The sequence below is a fragment of the Gadus morhua genome, chromosome 22 (assembly GCF_902167405.1).
Source record: "Gadus morhua chromosome 22, gadMor3.0, whole genome shotgun sequence".
Classification (NCBI taxonomy): Eukaryota; Metazoa; Chordata; class Actinopteri; order Gadiformes; family Gadidae; genus Gadus; species Gadus morhua.
Window position 1 is genome coordinate 23,428,887 of NC_044069.1, and position 5,910 is coordinate 23,434,796.

General features: G+C 43.5%; 1 long non-coding RNA gene across 1 annotated transcript; it reads left to right on the top strand.

Annotated features, from left to right (window-relative positions):
- Window positions 1–3,997: 3,997 nt before the first annotated feature.
- Window positions 3,998–5,236, top strand: LOC115535697 (uncharacterized). Its single transcript, XR_003974545.1, has 3 exons — window positions 3,998–4,260; window positions 4,947–4,984; window positions 5,182–5,236. It is a non-coding gene; the product is annotated as an uncharacterized LOC115535697 (long non-coding RNA).
- Window positions 5,237–5,910: the final 674 nt, after the last annotated feature.

Here is a 5,910-nt window from a genome sequence, read left to right on the forward strand (position 1 = left end):
CAAAGCATAATACATGGAATCTTATTTTGAAAGAGGCCGACTGGAAGTTTAAAAAACATAACCCGGAACTGTTGTCTGAAAGGTGATCTGTAAACAATCCTCACACCCATGCCCTACAGAACACGATTTCATTATTTTGTAACTAATATCTCGACTTCATTATCGGTGGCTGCACATATCTGCCGCGGAACACTTCGGACATCATATACGTCATCGTCTGAGTGCAGAAGCATCACCACAGTCAAGAGGTAGGCCTATGTCACGGAACAATAGGCCTATCTCACGAAAATCGGAAATGACGTCACACCGGGTAAACATTCTTCCGGCGTAGTCATTTTTGTATTGCCGTCAATGCAAAAATGGATCGTTTCTTCGCCACTTCCCTGGTGGGTATTCCCAAATTGCGATTCGAAGATGTGCAGAAGATTGTGGAGACACACTCAGCAACACCACAGCCCAGGCTGACAAAGGGGTACAAGTTTTTTGTGGAGGAGTTTGTACACAATTATCAAGGTAAGTTGTCTAAGGTGTTTTGTTGTTGTCAGTAGGCTACTCAATGGCCGCCTTGCTCATTCATGTTTTGTGATGACAAGCAAACCATTTACGATCCATATAAATCGTCAGAAATATTGTCTGGATGTGAAATGTGTGTAAAATGATCATATTTGTTACGTGTAGACTATAATATTATGAATATAATTAGCCATGGTGGCTATGAAGTCTCCGTGTGTAGCGTTAGCATTTTAGCATTAGTTTAGCCGAGGATAGGTTCAGCTAGTTATTTGCTGACCAGTTTTCTTCCGATCAGCGACATATTAGTAACATTATGTACATGCTAAGTGTCAAATATAGTTGATGGAAAGGTGGTAGTGAGAGGTAGATGCAACCGCTCGATGAGGAGCCCCACATACTACAGGTTTCTGCTGAGTTAGGGCCCGTTGGCCCAAGTCTGTTAGTTTTGATAGTCTGTCTGGACTAACAACTGCAGTTGCAGTTTTCCTCTTCTTCTGAAGTTCAGATCATTTTCTTTGTTCTTTCTTACAAACAGTAGCGTGCTTAAGACTTGGCCCACCTAGCTTGCTGCAATGTTGTGGCTGTACAGAGTAGACCTATGTATTTTTCTTCCTCTTCATTAAGGCACAAGCCGTAAATAAAGGAAATGTGTTGAGTGCATTAAAAGGACAAACATCTGGGCTAGTTCATGTTATAACATTGCTAAAACAACAGATGTAATGGTGGCCCAAGAGTTTTGCACGGAACTGTACATGGGTTTTCTGCGGTTGCAGGCTCCTTGCCAGTTTCCAATGGCCTTATATCAAGGTCCTACCTACTAAGTTCAGTAACTCAATTCTTATGGTGTTCACAGATCACCCTGGAGGCTGTTGGACAACTGGGTCTCTCAGAGCTGTAGCTGTGCTGCGGGCAAAGGCTTCTGTAGCCATATAACCGCTCTGTTCCAGACAGCGCATTATGTGCAGCTGGGCCTTGATGTGGTTCCACCTTCCCTGGCCTGTACCAGTCAACCACAGATGTGGCATCGACCTCGAACCCATGTGTGCTGTTGTGTCCTCTGTTCAAATCATACACTTCAGTATTTGTCTAGAGTATATGCATTTCCTGTATTGTTGTTCGCCTCAGGGAATCCATCCAGAGGCTGTGAGTGACCTGGTGGTGAAGAAACCCAAGTCGGTGGGGAAGACTGGAGTCAAGTCCACACTCTACAGAGCGTATGCTGGTAAGACATTTGTTTTGCAATTTGCACTCTGTTAAACTTGCTCATTATGAAAAGATGCATATTAGAATACATCTGTTATCACTACAATATAAAAAAAAAGTCACATTTTTATTTGACGTTTCGCCCTTTAATGTCCCACATCCTAGAGGGAATATCCAGCTTGGAGTTGGTACCATCTCAGCTGTGCTGGGCCCCGTTTCCCGATAACGATGGATCTTCGCTCGTACGATCATTCTCCCGATGGATCTTGCGATCCATCGTCAATTTCTTTGGAGCGTTTCCCGAAACTCCTCTTAACGTGAACGCGCATTCGCTGCACTCACGACGTCGTAGGATTGTAACTGTCTACTGACACGGTGCTGAAATGGGCTCCGTAGGAGGGGGAGACGCAGGAATGTCGCAGGAAAATTGTGTTAAAAAGGGTTAAAATATATCCCCATCAAGGACAACAGCAGAGTAGCCTACAAAAAAATAGACTGCAATTATATGAATGCTAAAGACATTAAAACACAATTGATTAGGCTTAAACCGACATATATCAGTACTAATCCTGAACGCACTGTGCGTTTCACGGCATTTTCCCCCCTGAAATAATTCCTCTTCACACCTGTGAATAACCCGGGAGACGTCCATGATGAGGAATACAACGAAGCCCACCGTCTGGCCCGGTGCATCGTTGAGCGCACGATCGGGAGGTGGAAGTTGCGCTTTAGATGCCTTCACAAGTCAGGCGGAGGGCTCCAGTTTTCGCCGGCCAAGTCATGCGCCGTGATATGTGTGACGGCTATGTTGCACAACATTGCAGCTAAGGCTGGGGTGGCATTGCTTGAACCGGAGGACGTTGAGGACGATGACGATGAGGAAGATCGGTGTGAGGACGGCCTCCCTCATACGCGGCTGGTTTTCATGCGCGTCGAATAGTGATTGAGACTTTTTTTTAACCCCCTCCACCCTCCCTCATGTCACTAAACATTCCCGTCAACGTGACCAATCCCCACCATATCCCAGCCTTTTGCCTGCTTCTTTGCTTGTTTTTTATAAAAAAAAATATTTCTTTATTTTTTATTTTTTTTAATTTCTTTAATTTCGTTATTTATTTATTTTTTTAATTTGTTTAATTGAATTTTTTTTTTACATTATTTTATGCTACGTTTTATGAGTAGCCTATGTCAGTCTGCACAAATCCCCCCACTTTCTCTCACACATTTTGAGTGCCCTGCCTTGAAACATTTTCTGGACTGTCCCGTTTTATTTTGGCCATTTTAACATCTTTATTAATAAATAAATTAATAATCTTTATTAATTACCAAACTAAGAACATAAAGGCGCAATGCGTTTTAATAAAACGCATCCAATATACGGAATGTCCGATGGTGACGCCATTGAGGCTATAGCTGACGATGCTCTTAGCGTCCTACGAGTACCTACGAGCACCCCTGGGCCCCGTTTCCCGAAAGCGTCGTTAGCCTAAGTGGATCGTGAAGTGCGTCGAAAGGGCATCGTAGAGTTTTCACCGCGTTTCCCGAAAGCATCGTGGGGAACGAACGTCTTGAAAACGCTCGTAGCTAACGAGTACTCCAGGGGTGCTCGTAGGTACTCGTAGGACGCTAAGAGCATCGTCAGCTATAGCCTCAGTGGCGACACCATCGGACATTCCGTCTATTGGATGCGTTTTATTAAAACGCATTGCGCCTTTATGTTCTTAGTTTGGTAATTAATAAAGATTATTAATTAATTTATTAATAAAGATGTTAAAATGGCCAAAATAAAACGGGACAGTCCAGAAAATGTTTGCGCAGGCAGGGCACTCAAAATGTGTGAGAGAAAGTGGGGGGATTTGTGCAGACTGACATCATAAAACGTAGCATAAAATAATGTAAAAAATAAATTAAATTAAAAAAAATAAAATAAAGAAAAAATAAAGAAATAAAAGAAATTAAAAAAAATAAAAAATAAGGAAATAAAATAAATTATAAAAAACAAGCAAAGGAGCAGGCAAAAGGCTGGGATATGGTGGGGATTGGTCACGTTGACGGGAATGTTTAGTGATATGTGGGAGGGTGGAGGGGGTTAAAAAAAAGTCTCAATCACTCTTCGACGCGCATGAAAACCAGCCGCGTAGTTATGAGGGAGGCCGTCCTCACACCGATCTTCCTCGTCGTCATCGTCCTCAGCGTCCTCCGGTTCAAGCAATGCCACCCCAGCCTTAGCTGCAATGTTGTGCAACATAGCCGTCACACATATCACGGCGCATGACTTGGCGAGAAGCCCCTGACTGCAGCCCGCAGACGGAGCCCACATGGAGGGGGCGGGCACTCAGTCCACATGGAGGGGGCTGGCACTCCGCCCACATGGAGGGGGCGGGCACTCAGTCCACGTGGGGGGGGCGGCCACTCAGTTCACATTGAGGACTGGTCAAACAGCATTTCTGATCCCGTTTCTGACCTGAAATTAGCTGAAATGTACCTGAAATTACCTGGAATTAGAGTGTGCCCGCCCGAGCGAGTGATGCCTAAAACATTCAAGTAAGTGAGACTGTCAAAATGCTTAATATATTTAGTAATATTCATGCAATTGTGTATTATGTCTTGTTAACTACTTAATCGTCAAATCCCGCCGGCGAGAAAGTTACACCTAGCATGTTCCCCCCAACATGCTAGGTCAATTTTCAGCATCATAAGGTTGAGTGTTATAGTCATGTCATACACCGTTTGAAAGCTAGAATCTCAGGAATGTCAACCAATGTCAACCATTCGGTGGAATAAATGTGTTTAATGAATATAGATCAAATATATCCTAGTGTCTTAGGTCAAAATAGCCCCCCTCACCCTCCCCCACCCTTGGTGCATTCTTACTTTATCGTCGTTGTGGATATCCTTAGCAATGAGTTGATACTTCATGTTGGGTCTTGAAATGTTCATAAGAGTCCACAGAAATCGAATATCAATATTATTTTTTATTCTAATTACATTGTGTATATGCACAAGCCATCTTATACAAAGCAGCCAAAAAATAGGAAACCGAAACGCTGCAATGTTTTTTTGAAGAAAACTGCTTTTATGTCTGGTTTTCTTTGACTTTTAGAGACACCATCAATATACAAGTTATAGCCTACTCCATGGCGGATCTATTGCACTACTAGGGCCTACTTTTATTATTCCATTGCATTAGCCTACTCAACATTACAGACAACAATCTGTTTTATTTCCAGGCAAAACTGAAGATCAGGAACTGGAACCTGGGAACCTGGTATGTAATATGTGTGTAATGCTGGAGGTTGTATGTATAGCCAGATGAAATAGTCTGATGACTAGTTGAATAGTGTTTTTTATCACTGAAAACTCATCAGTAGTAGTAGCCTTTGTTTGCATACCATTTTGTGGTTTTGGGAGAGTAGGGTGTCAAGTAGGCCTACAGACACAAATAATTTTTCTTTCTTCTTCAAGGAAGATGATGTTGTCCTGAAGGACACAATTCAGGCAGCAGCATGGTGCCAGTTACAGTCTTTCAAGGACAGCGTTTCTCTCCCAGAGGTCATTGGGATGGAAGGTCGGGAGCAGATGGCAGCATCAACACAGCGCAAATCCCATGACGGCAGGGATGAGGAAGAAACGTGGAAACCATTCCAATTCTCATTCAGATTACATACTGACTATGAACTGTTTTGTGTGGAGATGATGGACAGGAGAAACCTGAAGGTGTTTGCCTCTTTTGAGTCAAACACCTCTCCCCCTCCCCGTCCTCCCTCCCCGTGACGCCTGCGCCACACGACTCCAATGTAGTCTGATGATGCAGCATAATGGCGGCGCTTGGCAGCTATGGCGGCGGTGACGGCGATGTCGGGCGACAGAGCGTGAAGCGAGAGTGGCGTCCACCTCACTGAGGAAGGCGTCAGTGTGTTCCCCCCCCCCCCCCCCCCCCCCCCCCCCCGTTGAGACTTTGTTTGTTCTACTCTTTATTGATTTATCTTTTATGTTAATAGTTTACAATCTATTTTTTGTAGTTGTTATTTTGTAATTGTTTTGTTGAATAAAAAGACTGTTAGTGCTCCTGTGATTGGTGTAACTTAATGTGCTTCACACATGTAGCTTTTCATTATGTCTATTGAGGTACATTTTTTGCCCTTAGATGTGGTCACTTCGTTATTCCTCACATTACATCTGTTAAGGTCATAC